The sequence below is a fragment of the Felis catus genome, chromosome A2 (genome assembly GCF_018350175.1).
Source record: "Felis catus isolate Fca126 chromosome A2, F.catus_Fca126_mat1.0, whole genome shotgun sequence".
Classification (NCBI taxonomy): Eukaryota; Metazoa; Chordata; class Mammalia; order Carnivora; family Felidae; genus Felis; species Felis catus.
The window spans coordinates 76,760,585-76,781,685 of NC_058369.1; the positions used below are offsets into that span (position 1 = coordinate 76,760,585).

The window sequence follows — 21,101 nt, forward strand, 5'->3', positions numbered from 1 at the left end:
AAGTGTGTGGGGATCAAATAAGGTCATATGTGCAAATTTTTTAGCATAGACAGGGCCTGGCACATAGTAAATGCTCAGCAAATGTTGACCATTATTCTAGGGAAGGAGCAGTTGGAAACATGAGCGTTTGGGACATGAGGGCTTTCCAGAAGGAAGCTGAATTCTGCTGTGTAATTTGGAAAGTATAAACCAGAGGTCTGGTGTGAACCTGTGTTCTAGGAGGTGATAGGGAGAATTAGAGGGACTCCCCCACTTGTTAAACTGGGTCAAAACGGCATAGGTCTCAACAGAGCTGTGCTGTGAAATCATCTGTCTCACAGAAGGTCTTCGGGATCCTTCTACAAGGTGACCTGCCATCACCGCTGAAGCAAGGGTGAGGGCGCTGGGGAGACCTTCCACCAGGGGCGGGGATAGTCCAGTAGCCTGTATCTCAAAGCTCCAGGGTTTACTGCAGGATCCAGGAGAACTGTGCAAAGGGACAGTGATCTACAGATGCCAAAGGAAGAGACAGTGGGAAGGTGCCAGGGATATTGTCACACAGTAGGTTTCCTGCCTAGATACAGCTCTGTCCCCTGAGGCTGCCTCGGCTGCTATACATCCAGCCCTGAACATCTTTCAGAAGGTGGGGCTGGGATGACTCATCAGCTGCTAGAGGTTACACAGGTGCCACCATGGCTTCTAGGACCATCTGATGGATCTTCCGGCCCAGATGTCTTGGCTTCTCTTGAGCAAATGCAAGGTCGACATTCATTACCTATCTGGTGGGAGACCCTTATTGTCCATCTGATGTTGGAGGGAAGAGGAGGTGTTGAGATCATTGCTTTCTTCATTATAGCTTTACCTGGAGAGTGAGAATAACGTTTCTTCCATTAGAGACCCGTAGAATTAGAAACCTAGAAACTGAATGAAGGTTTGGTCCAAGTAATCAGACAAGAAACAGACTCTGATTTCTGATTCAAAGAAGACAACCCCGGGAAAGAAACTTATATGTGTTTGTTACAGGAACAGAGATGGAGTCTTTGTTTTTAGTCCTAACTCTGGAGAAGACCATAAGAAGCAATGGGCTGCCATTAGGCTGCTAAGAAGGTAACTACTATAGGGGTGCCTGGGTGGCTCAGTCAGTTGGGCATCTGACTTCAGCTCAGGTCATGATTTCACCATTCACGAGTTTGAGCCCCGTGTCGGGCTCTGTGCTGCCAGCTCAGAGCCTGGAGCCTGCTTCAGATTCTGTGTCTCCCTCTCTCTCTGCCCCTTCCCCACTCATACACTCTCTCTCTCTCTCTCTCTCTCTCTCTCTCTCAAGAATAAATAAACATTAAAAAAATTTTTTTAAAGGTAGCTACCATATAAATAATTGATGCCAGTCACAGTTAAATGTTCAGTATGTATCGTTTGTTCACTGTATCATCAGTATGGGGTGTGAATATGTCTCTGAAATATCAGTTTATGACAACCTTTGGGCCATGTTTGGAGTGATCATTTCAAGTAAAGGTAGAAGAATAATCCTGGTTCTGATGACACCTAAAGACCTTAAGGTCCTTGTGTTTTTCCCAAGAGTCCCAGGTGTGTTTTTTTTTAATGTTTTTTTTTAATGTTTATTTATTTATTTTTTATTTTTTAATGTTTGTTTATTTATTTATTTATTTATTTATTTATTTATTTAGAGAGAGCATTCTCGAGTGAGCTGGGGAGAGGGGCGGAGGGAGAAGGAGAGAGAGAATCCCAAGCGGACTCCACTCTTGGCAAGGAGCCTGACACGGGGCTCGATCTCACAACTGTGAGATCATGACCTGAGCCCAGATCAAGACTCAGATGCTTAGCCAGTTGAGCTACCCAGGCACCCCGTGTGCTATCTTTTTCAAGTAAACCAAAAGGTACATGTAACTCGGTTTGTACAGAATGTAAGCATGATTAGAAAGGAAATAATGCAGCATTAAATACGTCTTCCTAGTTACATGAAAAGGCAGTAGAAAAGATGCTAAGCCATATTATATTTTCACATACATAGCATTAAATGTAGCATGAATACTATGGTACGTTTGAGAAACAGCAGGCAATGCAATATGGAGAGACCGCGTAAGCCCGCATGGTGTTGTGAAGTAAAGGAGGTTCAGGATGTGAACTTCAAGCTGCTGGGCTGATATGAGGTCTGGCCCAGGTCACATTCAGCTGTCGAACATGTGTTCCTCCCTGATGGCACCCACCCAACCTGAAAATGAGCTTTTCTGATTAAGTCATCCCATAAGCCTGTGAGCTGAGCTCTGTGGAGTTGGGTCGTTCATGGAGATGAATGACTTCTAGTTTCCTAAGTGGCTTCTGTGTGACAGTTGTGCTCATGGCAGGGGTAGGGACCTCAGAGAAACACCCCATGATTGGAGGCGATTACACAGCGCGGTTCATGGCTGGGAAATGCTAGCACCTGGCAGATGGTGCTGGCAGGAAGCGGGCATCGGGCAGGCGCCACCCCGTTTCGCCTCTGCCATGGCGGGGGGGTGGGGTGGCCCGGAGTCAGGGCAATGAACTGCATTGGCTCCTCTACCACCTCGCACCTGTTAGGGAACAGCCAGCCTATTGTGTCACTCACGCTCAGAGAACTTCTCTCTTTCTAACCTTTGGACTTAGCGTTATTCTCTCGTCCCCACACCTGGGGAGAGGAGACATCCGTTCTCATTTCCAACAACAACAAGGCAAAGAACGTGGTGAAATTCTCTTTTGCGAAGAAAAATAATGCGATTTGGGTATCCCCACCCCTTAGGGTCTGAGGTCTGAGAAGAAATTTGGGGTTTGCTGACACGCCATCAGTGTGGTTCCTGAGGGGGCCAGAGAGAAGAGGTGCCTGCTCTAAACTCCTGGGGACATGAGAGCTGTTTCTGTGGTCTCCACAGGCTGGGTCATGTTCACCTTCCTTCCAGCGTGCACCCTCCAGTCAGTCTGGTAGCCAAGCTTGAGGTGGAAGTTGAAGGTGGCTGCGAAATGCCTCTCCGAGCTGTGACTCATGCAGCAAGGGAGTCTGCACTTGTGTTTCCAACGAGGCAAAGGAAAATAAGAAGCTGAGCCAGGAGGTGAAAGAATGTGACCCGAGGGAAGAAGAAAAGGAAAAAAAAAATCTAGATAGTGAAGCAGAAAGACTTTTCACACTGTGAGGGTCAATATGACTGATCGGCCATCTTGTGCTCCCTGAGGTGATGGAGAACCAAAGACGGACCCGAGAAGAAAGGACCCAGAGAAAGAGTGAAACTGTGCATCTAGACCTACGTGTCGTGTCCTCTAGATCTGCAGGGAATGACTGCGGAGGACGGAGGGGCTCAAGACGTGTAGTAATAAGGACTCGTCTCCTCTTGGCGTCCTCTAGAACGATTACGCAGGACTAGGGTTCAATCCTAATTTGAATTCGCACTGTGAGATCTTGGATGAGTTCTCTGGCCTCCTTGCACCCGTTCCCTCAGTGTACAGAGAGGATACACCTGGGGGCGCAGGTGCCGAGGGGATAGCTGCTCCTGTTTCCCCTGTTGGCTTTCGGAAGAAGACACAAGTCACTGCAGTTGAGGAGTGGCTGTGCAGGAGTGGTGGGCACACCAAGGGGCCAGTCGTGGGTGTTGTACTCCTAGAGCATGAATCCAGGGTGTGAGACTTTGCAAATCCAAGCTAAGACTGCCACCCGGATATCTTAACGTAGGTCCCCCAAAAGCTGAGCCAGAGACCAAAACTTGTGCAGAGGCAGTTTGTTTGGAAATGTCATCTCAGGGAGCAGGAAGGCAGCACAGGGGAGTGAAATGGAAAAAGGAGAAAAGCCAACACGAGAATGTATGATTGCTTTGGCTGTTTGATTCCACCTCGGAACCTTTGAGGGGGGGGTGGTTATAAAATGCATCTCAGGACTGTCTGCCTGGGGCAAAATGGGGGAGGTATTTTATTTATTCACTGACTCTAAATTCCTGTTGGGGAAGAGTGACCCCACAGCGCTAACTCCCTGGCCCTGCCAGGTTGTGCATGTATGAGTGGATTCCTGGGAGGACTGAGCCAGAAATTAGAGATGCCCAGGGCAGGAAGCAAAGGATCCCTTTGGAGGGACAAGGTGAGGCCGAGTCTAGGCGCACCCGTGCAGAGCTTCTCACAGCCTGCAGGGGAAGAGGACCTTCTCAGCTGTGGCTGAAATCTGAGGGGCAGCTAAGAGGGTTTCGGAGTGGTGCAGAAGAGGGTGAACACGCCAACTTTTCTAGGGATGCCTTTTTTGTCCTTCCGCCTAGAAAGAAGGTGCTGAAATAATTTCTTGGAGTGTCTTTGCCTCTAAAATCTATGATTCTTTTGTTTTTTATTTAATTTCTTTTTTTTTTTAATTTTTTTTTCAACGTTTATTTATTTTTGGGACAGAGAGAGACAGAGCATGAACGGGGGAGGGGCAGGGAGAGAGGGAGACACAGAATCGGAAACAGGCTCCAGGCTCCGAGCCATCAGCCCAGAGCCCCACGCGGGGCTCGAACTCACGGACCGCGAGATCGTGACCTGAGCTGAAGTCGGACGCCTAACCGACTGCGCCACCCAGGCGCCCCAGTTTTTTTATTTAATTTCAAGAGCGAGAGAGAGAACACAACCGGGGAAGGGGCAGAGAGAGAGGGAGACACAGAATCTGAAACAGGCTCCAGGCTCTGAGCTGGCAGCACAGAGTCCGATGCGGGGCTCGAACCCACAAACCGTGAGATCATGACCTGAGCCAAAGTCAGGTGCTTAACTGACTAAGCCACCCAGGAACCCCTCAAGTCTATGATTCTTTTTTTTTAATTTTAATTTTTTAACATTTCTTTATTTTTAAGAGACAGAATATGAGCAGGGGAGGGGCAGAGAGAGAGGGAGACACAGGCTCTGAAACAGGCTCCAGGCTCCCAGCTGTCAGCACAGAGCCCGACGTGGAGCTCGAACCCACAAACCTCGAGATCATGACCTGAGCTGAAGTCAGACGCTGGAGCCAGCCAGGCGCCCCTCAAGTCTATGATTCTTAAAGAAGAAACAAAACCTTGCTGAAAATGTCTTGATTAATAAGATGTGAATGGACACAGCAAATCACAAGAAGAGCATTTGTTCTCCAAAAGACATCTGCCAGCTGTAGACTAGGTATAGAGCAAACCAGAGCGATTCCCAGTGTCTATTTAGAGAGTCGCCACACTGAAAACAATGGAATTGGTGCTTGGGCTCTGAGGAAAGTCTGGTGAAGTCAAGTGTATCGACCCTTAGTGCCAAGACCATTATCTGGGCCTTTAATCGTTTTCACAATGATTGAGGAAATCTTATTAAAGGTGAAACTTTGGCAAGGGTGCCAGGGTCCCTTCGTTGGCCTGAGGTTTTGGACAAAGGAGAAGACGTGGGAATCTTTCAAAGTAGACTTGGCCTCAGGCAAAACTATAAAGTGGATCAGGTTTTCCTCAGCCTTTCTGCGCCCGCGGTCCCTGCTGACATCCCCACACTCATTTTCCCTGTATCACATTCATCCTTGGGGAACCACCATCCCACCGGACTGTTCCGGTGCCTCTGTCCTGCCAACCGGTCCGTTCTTTCCGCTGCTTCCCCTGTTCTTAGAACCTCAGCAGGAATCGAGTGTGAGAACACCCCCCATTGTAGATCTTCCCCTGTTGTCATCCTCTGGTGTCCCAGTCCCACCCGTGATGGCTAGATGATTTGAAAGGTTAACTTATATGCATTGTGCCAGACGTCTGTGATGCTCCACTTCAGAGCCTGTGAGCCTCCCTGTGTCATGTTCTGGGTCCACGTGGGCTCTGAGAAGCTTCGCGTCAGCATCTCGTCTCCCACCCCGTGTTGGGAGGCTCCTGTATTGACGCCACTGCAGGACCCACAAGGTGACCATGCTTTGGAACGCACGACCCAGAGGTGCAGGGTGTGAGCCTTCGACCGAGTGGAGCCTGGGGGTAAATTCCTCCTCCTTTCCCCACTCTGTCCCAGGACTGCTTCTGAGCGGGTTTATACGGCTTCTTGGAGGTGTGCCCTGTGGATTGAACAGTCATGTTCTGCAGCGATGTATTCTTCTCCATATTGGCTCTCCTCCTTCCTCAGCCCCATTCTTCTGTGCGCCTCATTCCTTCCTGTGATTGTATCTCTTGATAACATACGTGGCGCATTCATTCTTTCAACACAAGTTTGTGAGGGTTGTGTGTCAGAAGCTGCCAAGGCACTGCAGGTACAGAGATATCTTCTATTCAGTGACTTACCTGGCATCAGATATTTTCCCAGAAGCCATATCGTTTGACACCCGTTCTGGGAGGCCAGGAAATCCTGGCCACACAGTCTAGAGCAGGGCTCGCCTGAACAGGTTCGGGACCCAGAGGGGCTGGAAACAAATGTAATCCCACAAAAAAGCATAATGAGAGACAGGGGAGGGAAGCCAGGGACAGAGCCCCAAGAGCAAGAGACAGCAGCCAATCTGGGAAGACACACATCTGAGAAGAGGAAAGAGGTCAGGGAGTCAAGAAGGCCAGGAACTGAGTTAAGAAGGATTAGAGCGGATTGAGAAATGGAATAGGAGGCGAAACCAGTCCAAACAAGGAGGCAAAACAAGGCAAACCCAGTCAGGACCAGCTCCCGAAGGCAAAGGTATCGGGAGCTCCTTCCTCATGGGTCAGGGGCCTCCGGAAAACGAAAAGATTTTTTTTTTTTTTTTAAGTTCTTTAATCATTCAGTAAACCATTTAGCATACTGTCACTGACTGGGGTGGCACTCTAGAAAACTCACAGTTCGTACGGACAAAGACTCAACAACCAAAGCGTGAAACGATGCGTGCTTTTATGAAAGAACGCGTGGGGTAGCGAACATGTTTTCCCCTGGAGCTGTTCTGTCCGGCAGAACTTCCTGGTAGGATGCAAACGGTCTGTTCTGCGCTGTCCCACACAGGAGCCACTACTTGTGACGTGGCCAGTGTGACGGAGGAACTGGATTTCTCACTGTGGATAGTGCTGATTTCGATCCAGATAGCCGCATGTGGTCAGTGGCTACTGTTTCATCAGACAGTCCAAGAGGACCGCATGTGAGCCGAGTCTCCGGGAAGGAGGAGGCCTTATCCAGGCCCTGAGGACAGTGGGGAAAGAGTCCGGAAGACATGGAGATCAACGCGTCATTTATTAGGCTTGTAGTAGAGCATGGGACACAACAGGAGGCTGGGAAGGTGTGCAGAGGCTGTGTATGACAGGCCTTGTCACATGGACTTGTCACCATCTACTAAGGGTGCACCTAGCATGTTGCTTGTGCACATGACACATTTATCTCACTGATCGTCTCTACAGCCCTGGAGCTGGGTAGTTAGCCCCGCTTTACAGATGAGAGGACTAAGGCACAGAGAGCCCATTTAACATAACCAACGCAACACAGCTTCTAAGCAGCAAAGCCAGGATTTGAACTAGGGGCTGACTCCACTGCCCATCTTTCCACTTTATCACTTTACCCCACCCGTATGTGCAACGTGGGGAATCTGGGCTTTATGTCACGGCAGACAAGACTGTGCTGAATCCAGGTTGTTCCTGGGCTAAAGGAGTTGAGAGGACAGACTGGAAAAAGAAAAAAAAAATATGACAGGGTGTCCCATGGGACCTAGGCTAGAAAGAGTGGGAAGGAAAGAGAATTCTTGGAGAATGGGAGAAGTAGAGAGAGTAGGACTAATTAAGACAAAGAGCTTCAGGCATAGAGGATGTGGTAGTCAGAGGGGATTAATGCTATTTTAGCGGGCTCTCAGCCAGAGGACTACATGAGCTTTTTCAGCCCTGGAGTGGAGGGTGTTAATTGGTGGAGAGAACCTCTTGGAAGGGTTCCCATCCTACACAGCACACAGACAGCCTCCTCCTTCTCCAGCATCCGGAGGCCAGAATCTTCCTCTGGGCGAGGAAATGGATTTCTCAGAGACTGAGTCTGCATTTGAGAAGTTTTATTTCATTTTTTGAAGTTTATTTATTTATTTTGCTAGGGAGACAGAAACAGAGAGAGGGGGGAGAACGAGAATCCCAAGTAGGCTCCACACTGTCAGCCCAGGGCCCAATGTGGAGAACTGCGAGATCATGACCTGATGACCCGAGGCAAAATCAAGAGTCAGATGCTTAACCGAATGAGCCACCCAGGAGCCCCAAGACGTTTAATTTTTAAAATTTTTTTTTTCCAACGTTTATTTATTTTTGGGACAGAGAGAGACAGAGCATGAATGGGGGAGGGGCAGAGAGAGAGGGAGACACAGAATTGGAAGCAGGCTCCAGGCTCTGAGCCATCAGCCCAGAGCCTGACGCGGGGCTCGAACTCACGGACCGCGAGATCGTGACCTGGCTGAAGTCGGACGCTTAACCGACTGCGCCACCCAGGCGCCCCAGAAGTTTAATTTTTTAAATCTCTGCTTTTGGCGCCTCATTTTTTGCTTAGCGAGATAGAAATAAATGCCATTGATATTTAAAAGTGTTCGTAATCTTCAGCACACTAAGCCACTTGGGGACAAGGGGGAGGCGTGGTGGCTTGTGAAGGAGGCATGTGTCCTCACTCTGAGACTCCCTGATGAATCATCTCTCTGCTTCCCATGAGATGGAAGTGTGGGCGAGGCCGAAGTAATTTGATTTGAAATCAGAGTTCTGTAAAAGTGGGTCTTTATCATAAAAACCATCTTGAGAAATTCTGAAAGCTGTCCTGAGCCCTTGTTAAGGCAACTAACTTGCAGATGGTGATAGAAATGCCATTTTCATGAAAATCACAAAGGTAGCCTATTTTCTCTAGCCTTCTGTAGTTTAGTTAGAATAGTTTCCTCTAAATTTCTCTCTCTACGTTTGTCCTCTTGAAATCACGTCAATAATTCAGTTAGCCTCAAAAACTAATATATTGGTTACCATTTCTCTTAGTAATGCTTAACTTTGTTTGGAAATAGATGTATTTAACTCATACTGGGACTAGAAGTAGTGTAATATGTGAGAGCACGTGTCAGGGCGGGGAAGACCTCTGGAGTGCGTCTTTATTTGGAAAACACAAGGTGTTTTCCTTTTTTATAGTTTTATTGAGATATAGTTTACATACCGTAAAATTTACTTCTTTTAAGTGTAGTTTGCTGAATTTTAGTAAATCAATACCGTTGTGCAAACTTCACTTCAGTCTAGTTTAGAATATTACCGTCACCTTCCAAAGAATTTCTTCCTACCCATTCTTACCTCCCACCCCACAGACCCGGGCAGCCGCTAATCTGTTTTCTGATTCTATGGTTTTACCTTTCTAGAAACTTCATAGACATGGAATCATACACATTTTTGTGTCAGGCTTCTTTCACTTAGCATAATTTTCAGGTTGTACCCATGTTGACACATATATCCGCCATTCATTCTTTGTTACTGTTGAGTTTTCCGTTACATAAATATACCTTGTCACGTTTATCTTTTCACCCGTTGGTGGACATTCGGATTGTTTCCAGTTGCTGGTTGTTATAGGAAATGCTGCTGTGTCCGTGTGCATACAAGTCTTTATGCGGACTTCTGGTTCATCAGTCTTAGTTAAATACCTTGGAGTGGAATTGCTGGGTTGTATGGTAAGTGTATGTAACTTTTAAGAATCGCCAAACTTTTTCCAAAGTGGCGATACCTTTTTACATTCCCATAGCGATGTCCCGAAATTCTAGTTACTCCCCATCTTGACTGGTACTTGATATAATCAGTCTTTCTGAATACAGCTTTTCAGGTGGGTGCATCGTGGTATCTCATCTGGTTGTAATTTGCATTTCCGTCATGACAAATTACATCAAACATCTTTTCATGGGTTTATTAGCCATGTGTATATCCTTGGGGAAGTGCCTACCCATTTCTTTTGCCCATTTTTAAAAATCGAATTGTCTTCTTATTTTTGAGTTGTATGAGTTTTCTATATTTTGTGGCTACAAGTCCCTTATTAGATTTGTGATTATAAATACTGGTCTCCTAGTCCGTGGCTTGGCTTGGCATTTTCTTAGTGCTGTCTTTTGAAGAACGAATGTTTTTAATTTTGATGATGTTTAATTTATTTTTTTTTCTTTTCTGGATTATACTTTTAGTATTATATTTTAAGAAGCTCCCTAATGAAGGTCAAAGAGCTCTTCTTTTCCATCCTTTGACACAAGGATGGAAAACTATTGACTTTTATTTCTTTAAAATGACCAAGAATCATCTGGATGCCGCAACTGGGGCTTGGCAGCCTGTTTTATGGTTTAGTGGTTGTGGTGATGATCGTGGTCAGGAGGGCAGGTGTATTATTGTCATTTTACACAATTATAACTTGGCTTCGGAAGCCTTATAGCATCCATTCTGCTGAGCACTGCTCAAAACAACTCCCTCCTAAAAACAAAAAACAAAAAACAAAAAACCCCAAAACCACAGCTTCCCCTTGCCTGTTTGCTACCTATCCTCTCTGACCACCCCCAAGCAGCCATTGATCTGTACATAATTGATTCTCAGATTATTGAGTTAAATTTAATTAAATCCTCTAAAATTCCCTGCACGTTTTGCTGTTTGCATGAGAAGATGGCAGTTCGTTTAATTGAGGTGTAATTTACACACAACGTTCTATGAGTTTCAGGTGTACACCATAATGATTTGACATTTGTGTATGTTGTGAAATGATCACCCCAATACGTCTAGCCAACGTTCGTCACCATACGTAGTTACAAGATATATTCCTTGTGCTAAGAACTTTTACAACTTACTCTCTTAGCAACTTTCAAATGGGCAATGCCGTGTTATTAACTACAGTCATCATGCTGTCCATGTGTATATCCCCTTGACTTATTTCTTTATAACTGGAAGTGTGTACCTTTTCACTCCCTTCACCCATTTCACCCCAACCACCCCCTGCCTCTGACAACCACCAGTCTGTTCGCTGTACTTAGGAGCTTGGTTTTTTGTTTTGTTTTATTTTGTTTTGTTTTGCTTTGCTTCGTTCAGATTCCACACGGAATGAGATCATGTGGTATTTGTCTTTCTCTGTCTCGGTTCACTTAGCATAATGCCCTCAAGGTCCATCCATGTTGTCACAAATGGCAGGATTTCATTTTTTAATGACTAAATAGCATTCCCTTGTTTGTGTGTATGTACGTATATGCATATTTATATAAAATCACATCACATTTATTTATTTCTATTTATTTTTAAGTAATCTCCACTCCCAATGTGGGGCTTGCTCTCACAACCCTGAGATCAAGAGTCACAAGCTGTCCTGACTATCCAACCTTTTTTTAAGTGAATGGCTGTACCAATTTACATTCCCACCAACAGTGTACAAGGATTCCCTTTTCTCCACATCCTCACCAACACTTATTTCTTGTCTTTTAGATAATATCCATTCTACCAAGTGTAAGGTGATGTCTTACTGTGGTTTTATTTTACATTTCCCTAATGATTAGTGATAGTGAGAAGCTCGTCATGTATTTGTCGGCCATCTGTGTGTCTTCTTTTGACATAGTCGCCCTTGTTTATTCTGGCTTTTGTTGCTTTTGCTTTTGGTGTCAGATCCCCAGTGTTTACTGGCTTAATCCTGAGCCACCTGACCAGGCAGGAGAAAGAGGGCCTTCAACTATTCATTGCCTCCTGTACGTGAGCATTCTCTGCACTCACACCTAATACTCTTTTTAGCTCTAGGAATGTCTTTGGGTTCTGTCTCCAACATTATTCTTAGTGGTGTCCCTGGGTGTCCTTCCCGCCGCCTCTCACCTTTCTGCTGGTTTTGTTCTTCCCCCGCCCCTTGCATTTCTAGGTTCTGCTGGCTGCTCTTCCAGGCTTTGAATCCCTTCTCCACAAAATATTGCCTCTCCTATTGCCCAAGTGATGTCCACTGGCCACAGGAGGTTCAGCAAGTGGTAGCCGGACCCAGAAACCACTGCTCAGCCTCTGCGGGAGCCCCACGCCTCCTCCTCTCTGAGAAGAGACTGGACACAGACTTGCCTCCCCGCCCACGTCATTCTGCCCTTTGTTGAGATGGTCACGTGCACCTGATACTCATGTGTCCATCTCTGCCTTGCCAGGCTTCATCAGATTTAATAACCAGTGGCCTCGCAGAACCTGATGCTTGGGTCTCTTTTTTTTTTCCAAGTTCTGGTCTTGGTTTTATTTTCCTGCGGGGGCATGTCAATGGCTATACTTTGGGTGGCTGCTTTATGTGGCTCTGCTTCATTAACACAGGCGCAGAGCTCACACTCCAAAGCCCAGGGCTGGAGGAGACCTTTAGAGATGTTCAAAGCGTGAGCCCTTACAGAAGTTGCCCTGGAAATCTTTGAGATTCCTTGCATGTGCTTAAGAGAATTATTTTTTGCGGGTATTTTTCTGCCTAGTTTCTTGGTGAATTGCCGTAATTTCAAAACCAAAAAAAAAAAAAAAAAGGTACTCATAATGTAACTTGGAAATTTCTTACACCTACGGTGTATCTTTTATTGCTTTGTCTTTGTCCTCCTATGTCACGTTCCCTTATTATTTCCCAGCTCTCTCTCCAGAAAGGCACAAATGTTTGTCTTTAGGAAACAAATGCTCAGCTTACCCACAAAAATGGTTCCATGAAAATGGAACTGAAGAGACAAAAGGGGCAGTAATTCTAAGTGTAAGGTTCTTATCAACCAACTTTGATAGAAACCAGAGGCTTTTCTGTCCCAATTATTCCGGGAAGCAGGACACTTGGACCCAAAATACTTCCTTCTTGCTGGCGTTCCTAAATCGGCTCTTGGAAATGCCATTTCTTTCACTGCATGGTGGAATAAATCCTTTCTACGGAGCCCTTTTCAGTAGTAGGAGAAATAGAATGTGAGCTTCTCATAGAAAAAGCGGTTCCTGAGAAGTCAGTGTCTTTTAGCACACACAACACTCAGCAGAGTATTCTAAAGCTTTGATCGATGGGTTGATTAAATTTCAACATCGTGGAGAAAATTGTTTCTAACATCCATGCGTTTGTGTGCTTCGCTTTCATAGAGAATATGGACTCCTAAGGAGCTAATATTTCACTTCCCGGAAACTGAATTGTATTCTCAATGCTAAGGAGCAAGATGCTGTTTGGAGTAAATCTGACAAATTCTTTTGGAAGCAAAGGATCACTTATTGATTTATTTTTTTTATAAATGCAGATTTCCACATGGCCTGTTTAAAGAAAACGAAGTGCAGTAGGAGTTAAATATTTCATGAATTACTCCCCTGTTTTGCTGATAAATCCTTTGTAGTGCAAAATGCATATCGGCAAGTAACGGAGATCTGTTCTTTACGTGAAATCGCCTCTGGCTGGAATGAAGGATTTCCAGCTAGTTCGTTTATGATAATATACCTTTCCTAGCACTGATAACAAAGTGGAGAACACAATTCTTCATGTCATGTCAGTCTCCATTTCTCATTTCCATGGTATTGTTGTGATTCTACGGAGCCTGGATACCTTAGCGAAATATATTTTGAAACATTACTGTGAAGATTATAGTCATCTGTGACATGGCAGGAGTGACATCCCTTGGATGTGAGAAATCTGGGCCTTCTGCCTCCTCACCTCCGCACCCAGGCTCATGTTTGGGGAAAGCCCAAGTTATAGAAGAGAGTGATTCAGAAATGCAGCGAGGAGAAAGGCAGACGAGGTGGCCGCGGGCAGCCAGCGCCCCCACAGCCCTGGCTCACCGTCCTCCTGGACTCTGATCACGGAGACGAAACGTTAAGACGACCCTCCCATACGATGTCACTTTGGAAACCCTTCCCAGAAAAAGCACCTTTCAGATCTACGGTGACTCGAGCATGCTCTGTGTGGCAGAACTAGTGGCCCTCACTAAGATATCTCAGGAGTCATTGACTACTTCTGGCCAGCTGGCTGTGAGCAGAAGACGTGTGTGTCACCTCTGGGTGGAGGCCATCGAGAGCGGGAGAATACGGGCACTCTGGAAGTCACATGTTGAGATGGCAACATTACAAAATGGTGGTGCTGCCATCAGCCTGGAGCAGAGCCCCCAGTCTGCCCACACTGGCCATTAGCATGAGTGAGATATAAACTGTATTGTGCTGAAGCATTGCAACCACTGGGTTGATTGCTCCCTGCAGGATTGGCTAATTCTCTCTCCCACTCTTCTCCCCAAACCTGCCCGCAGGCCCAGCAGGAGAGGAGCACACAATGAGATTTTGAACCATGCCTTGCGTCTCCACTCCGAACGGTTCATGCCATTTAGCAGGAATATCAGTTTATAAATCCTGGATTCTTATCTTTGAAATGTGACTTTTTTGTTAAGTGGCCAGTCTGCCAGGCATCCCAAATACTATTATCTACTATTAAATGGCCGCCATTTTGCCATGGGTTGTCTACTTGACAAATGGACAAAGCGTTGCCCATTTAGAATACTAATATCCCGTAAGGCCTTTTATGCTGGAGGTTTTAATAAACTGTTTCTGATCCTTACATCTTTTCAGTGATACTTGTGGAAATCTCACTTTACAAGAAGATAAATAGAGCCCTGGCTTGTTTCCGTGGCCCGACAGAGTTCCCAGATATATGACTATCAAGACCCGTATTCAGAATTAAATTTCCATTTCTCAGACCTCGCCTTTAGAGCAAGCAGTTCCCTACTTTCAATATTTAAAATTGTTTCTGTTTTCTAATCTGCAGGAAACCAATGGGGAGTGGACCTTGGGATGAAGGAGTAGACCTGTCTCTCAGGCTTGGCTTCCCTCTTTCTCCTCCCCGCTTTTTTCAGATTCCCTGTTTGCTAGGAGAGTGAATGGATCCAATACAAGCCAGGACCGAGCTCAGAATCCTAGTCTGCTTCATGGACATGGGAAGGTGGGAGGGGTAGACTAACAACACCGAGCTGTCTCTCTCACCCTGTTCTCTAGCTCCGTGTTTGCCTTTTCTGCCTTAGAAATAAACTGATACAATATCTAAGACTCTAAACTGTGAGTCTTAAACCACATAAACCACATTTGTTTCCATGCAAGGAAATTTGTTTGACGTCCGTGGTAACCATCTTAAGTTTTGCATGAGAAATGTAACTTCAGTCTGTGCCTCTTGGCTGTACCAATATGTGCACAAGGAAGCATATCCAGGAGAAAACAGAAGGATAGCTCATTTCAGAGGGAAAAACCTACATTGCCAGACTCTTCATTTAGAATTCCTGTGGTTCCGGCCATAATCTCATAAGGAGATCTGTGCCTTGGGCACATCAGCACTCTCAAATGTGTGTATTAAAGTCTTTCTGGTTACAAGAGACAGCCTGTCTCAGTGTATCTTGTTAATTGTTCCATATACCTGTGGCTGTGTAACAACCCAAAGTTTTGTGGCTTGAAACAACAATTTGTTGTTTTTCATAATTCTGAGGGTTTGTTAACCCTTAGATGGTTAATATCTGGTTCTCTGTTCTCAGATGGTTCTGCTGCTGCATGTGGTTTACTAAGCTACTTGCTCGGTGGTTTTCAGCCGGGAATTCAGGTGGGCCCAGAAAGTCCACAGTGGTGTTTCGTCCCCCCAGGGTCTCTTTCCGCTGGCCTCTCAACATTCCGTAGTGCGGCTCAGGCCTCCCAGAGAGAACTTACAAGAGCCCAAGCCCCAGTGTGCAAATGCTCACCACACCTCTGCTTGCATAATTCTTGCTAAAATCCCATTGGCCAAAGTATGTCATGTGACCAAACCCAGCGTCTTTGTGAGAGGTGACTGCAGGGTATGGATGCTGTGAGGAGTGGGCCACCCATGTAGCAGTCTATCTGTCCTGCTAGATCGAAGGCTTGATTCAGTTTATAAGATGCAAGAAAGACAGGAAGAGGCTTCAACCAGAACCACTGTTCTGGCAAACCTCATCGAAAATCGGGACATTGCCTGGGGTACCAGGAGTGTTAGAGGCCTGGTTGTCATGGTTCGAGAGGAGTAGGCACTTGTTACCGCCTGTCAGGTGTTCCATGATGCTGCAGTCACTCAGCAACAACCTGTCCCTGTTTGGACTGATCCTGTGGCTGCCCACTGGCCTTCTTCTGCTCTGGACACCTCATATCCTCTGCTTACTCAGGGCTTCTCATGCTGCCTTGCCTCTGTATGATCTTTGGCCTTTGTTCCCACGCCAAACTATTGACTCACTCGACCTTTCTGCCTTGGATTTACCCTCCCCCTGAGAGACGAATTTGTTACCACCTTGTTGGTCACTGTTCAGCCCTTTAAAACAGCCCAGTCATCTCACACGCTCAACATGGCTGCTGCCTTGGTCAGACACCCACCCCTGATTCTTCTGGCCTTGGTCAGGATGGTGGGGTCAACGCAGAAGGACAAAGGGAGTGTAGTGAGCATTTAGAGCATTACAGCCACCCGTTCATTCATAGTTAATTGTGATTGGATTTGGAGGTGGGAGGAGAAGGTCTTCCTTTGAGAGGCGCTGTTCCCTTTCTCTCTCACCGCACCCACCCTTCCTCTCCAGTCAGCTCTCCCACCCTTGCAGCTGGTCCTGACGGCTGTCCGCAGATAACTGGCTGTACAAGTGTGAACAGGTGCCATCCTTGGTCAGGGTCGCTGTTAGTCTCACCCACGTGGACTTTTCATTAAGCATGCTTTATCCTTTGTCTTAGATCTCTCGATTATATCATTGCCTACTATTTCCTTTCTTGTAATTGGCTATGCTAAACAAAGGACGTGTGGGGGAAAAAAAGCCAGCATCCAAATCATTTCATGGGTTGCAAAAGGTTAGATCTCATTAAAAGGCGTTGGTATTTCTGATGCTCTAACTTCCGTGACAAAAGGGCTTGGATAAATTTTTCTAAATTCAAGAGGTCCTTAAGATCTCATTTTACGTATGTTTATCCTTATCATGAAATAGCTCTAGAAGGATTTGCAAAACTTGGTTAGTAATAACCCTCTCAGGGAGAAACTAGGTTGCTTACTTTGAATTTATGATCTTTTGTACCTTATGAATGTTGTACCACGTGCATATGTTGCCTACTTTTAAAATTAACTTTGTGAAGCGTGTCTTCTCCACATTGTCCTCACTAGCAGTTCCTTGAAAAGGCCCCAGCCAGCATGTGGTACAATTCCAGCTGACAGTATTCATGTGGATTCCCACATGAAGAGGCCCCCGAAGTCATGCTATGGGGAGCGCCGTGAAGATCTTCTGTCTGATCTCTCTATATGTATATCTATATTCAGAAACCATTAGGGTTTTTTTTTTTTTTCTTTTAACACCAGTGACTGAACTTGGTAATTCTACTTGCTTCTCAGTTAAATGCAAAATCAGAAACTACGAGAGGGAGGGAAATGCCAGGGGCTTCTCAGGGAGTGGCGATGTGAGCCGGCTGGAAGTTCCAGACCTTCCCGGAACCGGAGCTCTGGGTCTGGCACTTAACATACCAGGTGTGTGTCCTTAAGCAGGTGACTTTTCCTTTCTGCGCCTCGGCTTCCTTATCAGTAAATCGGGAGGTGTAATAGAGTTTACCTTTGGGGGTTATTGGCAAGATGACATAAGTGAATGCGTGGAGCAAACTCCGTGTGATTCCTGGCACATGGAAGGTGCTCGATGAATCACAGCCATTGTGATGGGCTTTTTTTTTTTCTTCTCATCTATTAAGTGGGCACAATACTTGCTTTCCTATTTTCTGGGGTTCCTATGGATGTCAAATAAGAGAACCAGTTATAGTGCTCTGAGGAATGGAGATTTGAACTGTTATCGAGACGTGTTCTATCATCTGTTATTTGGGTAAAAACACCTGTTAATTGTCCATCTTTCCTTGAATACTATTCTAGCTTCTAGGTACCAGATTCCTTGTTGAAACTCTACTATAGGACATCCCTTTGGGCTAGGAGGAAATTAGAAACATGTTCCTGGTGCTTCACAAAGTTGGCTTTGTTATTTGAAGAGACCGTTACAATTGCTGTGGGCACATAATCTCAGACTACTTTTTCTGAGGCGTTTTCATGGTAATGTAGTTGTGTGTAGATTTAAGTGTGACTTTGTTGATGTGTTCATTATGCAAAGTCATTGTCCATTTCCCATTGACCTTCCTTCCATAGTCTCAGACTCAAAAATCTGTGATTGAAAAGCACAAGCATGGGCTAGAATGGACATTAATGCGCTCATTCTTATGGTAAACATTTAACAAAATATAGAAAGTAACCATCCCCAAGTTGACTGCTGAAAAACGCCTTTCACAGTCAAGATGATGTCACACTCAGTTAGTGTGGCCAGTTAGTGAGGCCAGACACTGATGGGTCACCAAAGCAACAATTAGTGTGCCAAAGGGCATCCAGTCACATAAGCATATTTGTTTATTGGCTTAGAGAATAGATTGTGTTACGTTGCACAGTCAGCATTGAACCACCCATGTTGGGATGCCAAAAAAAGCACAAACGGACCAGAATAAAATGGTGATTAATGCATGGCCTTCCATTTCTGGTTAAAAGCTGATATATTTTCTTAATGAAAATAATTTCATCTTTCACTTGAGAGAAAAAGATTTATTTTCTTTCAAATGACAAGACTTCTTAAGCGGGTAACAGAAGAGCTATGTTTCTTGGGATTAATATGAATTCTTTTAAAATATATGGTAAACAATGCAGGGGAGCATTTGCTGTACGATTTAATATGTATTTTAGGCAAAAAGGAATAAGGGAACCTTGACTTGTATTTCTTTTCCAATGATGAAAAGTTTACCGAAGAAGGGAGATTTTTCTTTCCCGTCTGTAGGCAACAGGCAAAGAGTTGCTTTGAATGGAGTTAAATGAGGAGAAAAATTAAAAGGCTTTTCTGTTTATCAATACTCCGGGGTCATTTTAACAGTATATGTGGTTTTAAATATCAGGGTGAATTATATTGCAAAGACCGACCTATCATTTGTCTCATTCAAGCATGCTTTAAAATGTCTGCGCAGGTATTTTTTTGTAAATTTCAAGCTGTGTTGTACTTACTCGTTAGCCTTGACTGAACATGATGCCTGCTACTTCCAAGTGCGGTTTCACTCGTTTTAATGTAATTGCATAAGCCGAGTAGTGTTGATTCACAGTTCTCGGGTAAGAGAGGATGACCGTCACCTTGCAAGGTAGGACCACAGGGCAGATGGGCTCCTAGCAGGGCAGGGCGTTGACATCAATACTGAGAGCACAGAAGCAGCGGTTTTTCTTTGTGAGACATGCCGAGCACATCACTCCTACGGAGAGGAAGCTCAATTTTCTGTAGCTGTGTTTGATTCTCACTTTGAGTGAGTGCTGGGGACCTAATGCTGTCCTTAGGCACGGAGTTTTTCACCTCTGATGGCATATGTAGGAGGAGTGAGTGATTTTCCATAGGCAGGAGTCTGAGGATGGGGAGGGCAGTGGCTTTGTCCTCTCCAAACAGAAGCTACACTGGACACAGTTGTTGCAGTTAACTTACTGCTTCCGAAGAAACACTTCATCTAGCTTACGACCCCCTCTCATTGTGAGGATTTACTCATGTCTCTTCAAGTAAGTCCTTTCTCAGTTTCTCTTACAATTTTAATTTTTTTCTTTATGCAACACTGTGATTTTACGGCAATATTTTATTCCCTACAGCGTCTGAAAAGGTAGAGTGGGTCGAAAGATACTTCCTTGTCTATGAAACTGCTTAGCGGTTTCCTCTCTTTGAAGGATGAAGAGTTAAGGCATGCAGGCAAAGTAAATAATAAATTAAGAATTTAGAAATTGTAGGTGGTTGCTTAAGACCGTGTGAGCATTATAATTTATTAGTGCATCTTTTAGAAAGTGGTTTCGTTCCCCAGCACCTCTTCCAGAGAGTAAGGCACTTAAGTGAAATAAACTGACATAGAAAGCAGGAATACCTGCCATTGTTTCCTTGGATTCTGTGGTTTCCTCTCAATCTGTGTAGTTTGTAACATCCACTTGTTTTAGAGTCATTTGCGCCATTTATTTGTATTTTCCCTAAAGCGTATGTTGAAATTCAGAGTTAGTGTTCCACAGAAAAATCACGAGAGACCTAAGTAAATCTGATGAAATGATACAGATATGCTTTGCACACAGAGAAAGACTGCCTGGTGTATATTTTGGTTGGAAATAGTTGGAGGAGCTTCTCAATCTGCCTCTCGATGTTTGATGGGCGTGATTGTTCATGTATTGTAAATGGAAAGACAAATTTCTTGGCTCTGAAATGAAACCACATAATATGGATGCTTCATTCAGGAAACAGATTTATATACATATAATGTCTCTGTGTAGTATAGTAAGTTCTTTTTTTGGTATTTGGTTACCAAAAGGTGTCCCAGCTATAATTGTAATTGTGTTCAAATCAGAACTCAGTTGCTAGTAAAACACGTTATCTGGATTGTTTCATTTTTCTTTTATACATATTAACTGTATTCCATATATAGGCATGATAGGAGAACTAAGTTGACCATATAGACAAGGGTTTGGTTTTCATACCCAATAGTGTAAATATAAATATGGCCTTAGGTAGATGGCAGTCAGACTATCTGAATGCAACCTCATCCTCAAAGATCTGAAATCTCTATTTCTTTCCCCTTTCTCAAAACCTTTCTTTTTTTTTCCTACAAATACTCATTTACTCTGTACCATGTGCCAGGCACTGTGATGGGCTCTGGGGACACAATAGGGAACAGGAAAGGTGCAGTCCTTCCCTTTAGGAGACTTTTAGTTTAGTGGGGAAGATGGATATTAGAAAAAGACACAATTACACAGACAATGAAAATCGCACAAGTCATTCAGTAATTAAGCTGTGGGAGCTATCGTCGTCTGCAATAACAGCATCCCTCTACGTTCTCGAGAGAGCCATTGGTCACTCCCCTCTGTCTTCATTAATGAGAAGTCACGATTGAATCTGTCATTCCAGGAAGGAGTTGGCTGTGGGACAGAGGTCTATATTGTGTGTGTGCTCATGTTCTTCTGTGTGGGGCGAACACGTTCATGTGTGAGGCACACTATGTTGGGTGATGGGAGAGGGATACAGAAGTGGGAGAGGCACCACCTTTGCCTGAAGGAGTAGGGGAGAGAGCATGCGTATCAAAAAAGTCTACTTATCTTTGCATCTATCTGTATAATATACATCACGATTAAATTATTAAAACAAGGAATTTCAGGGGTGCCTGAGTGGCTCAGTCACTTAAGCGTCCGACTTCGGCTCAGGTCATGATCTCACAGTTCATGGGTTCGAGCCC

General features: G+C 44.9%; 1 protein-coding gene across 30 annotated transcripts in view; it reads left to right on the forward strand.

Moving 5' to 3' along the window:
• NRCAM (neuronal cell adhesion molecule) overlaps window positions 1–21,101 on the forward strand; it is a 290,847-nt gene that overhangs the window by 188,043 nt on the left and 81,703 nt on the right. The window contains exon 1 of one of the 30 annotated variants that reach the window (XM_045052220.1): window positions 1,068–1,086. The exons of the other annotated variants lie outside the window; for them this stretch is intronic. The gene's annotated coding sequence lies outside the window, so the exon portion shown is untranslated. Of the gene's footprint in view, window positions 1–1,067; window positions 1,087–21,101 lie in introns of those variants that run through there. 30 annotated transcript variants of the gene reach the window in all.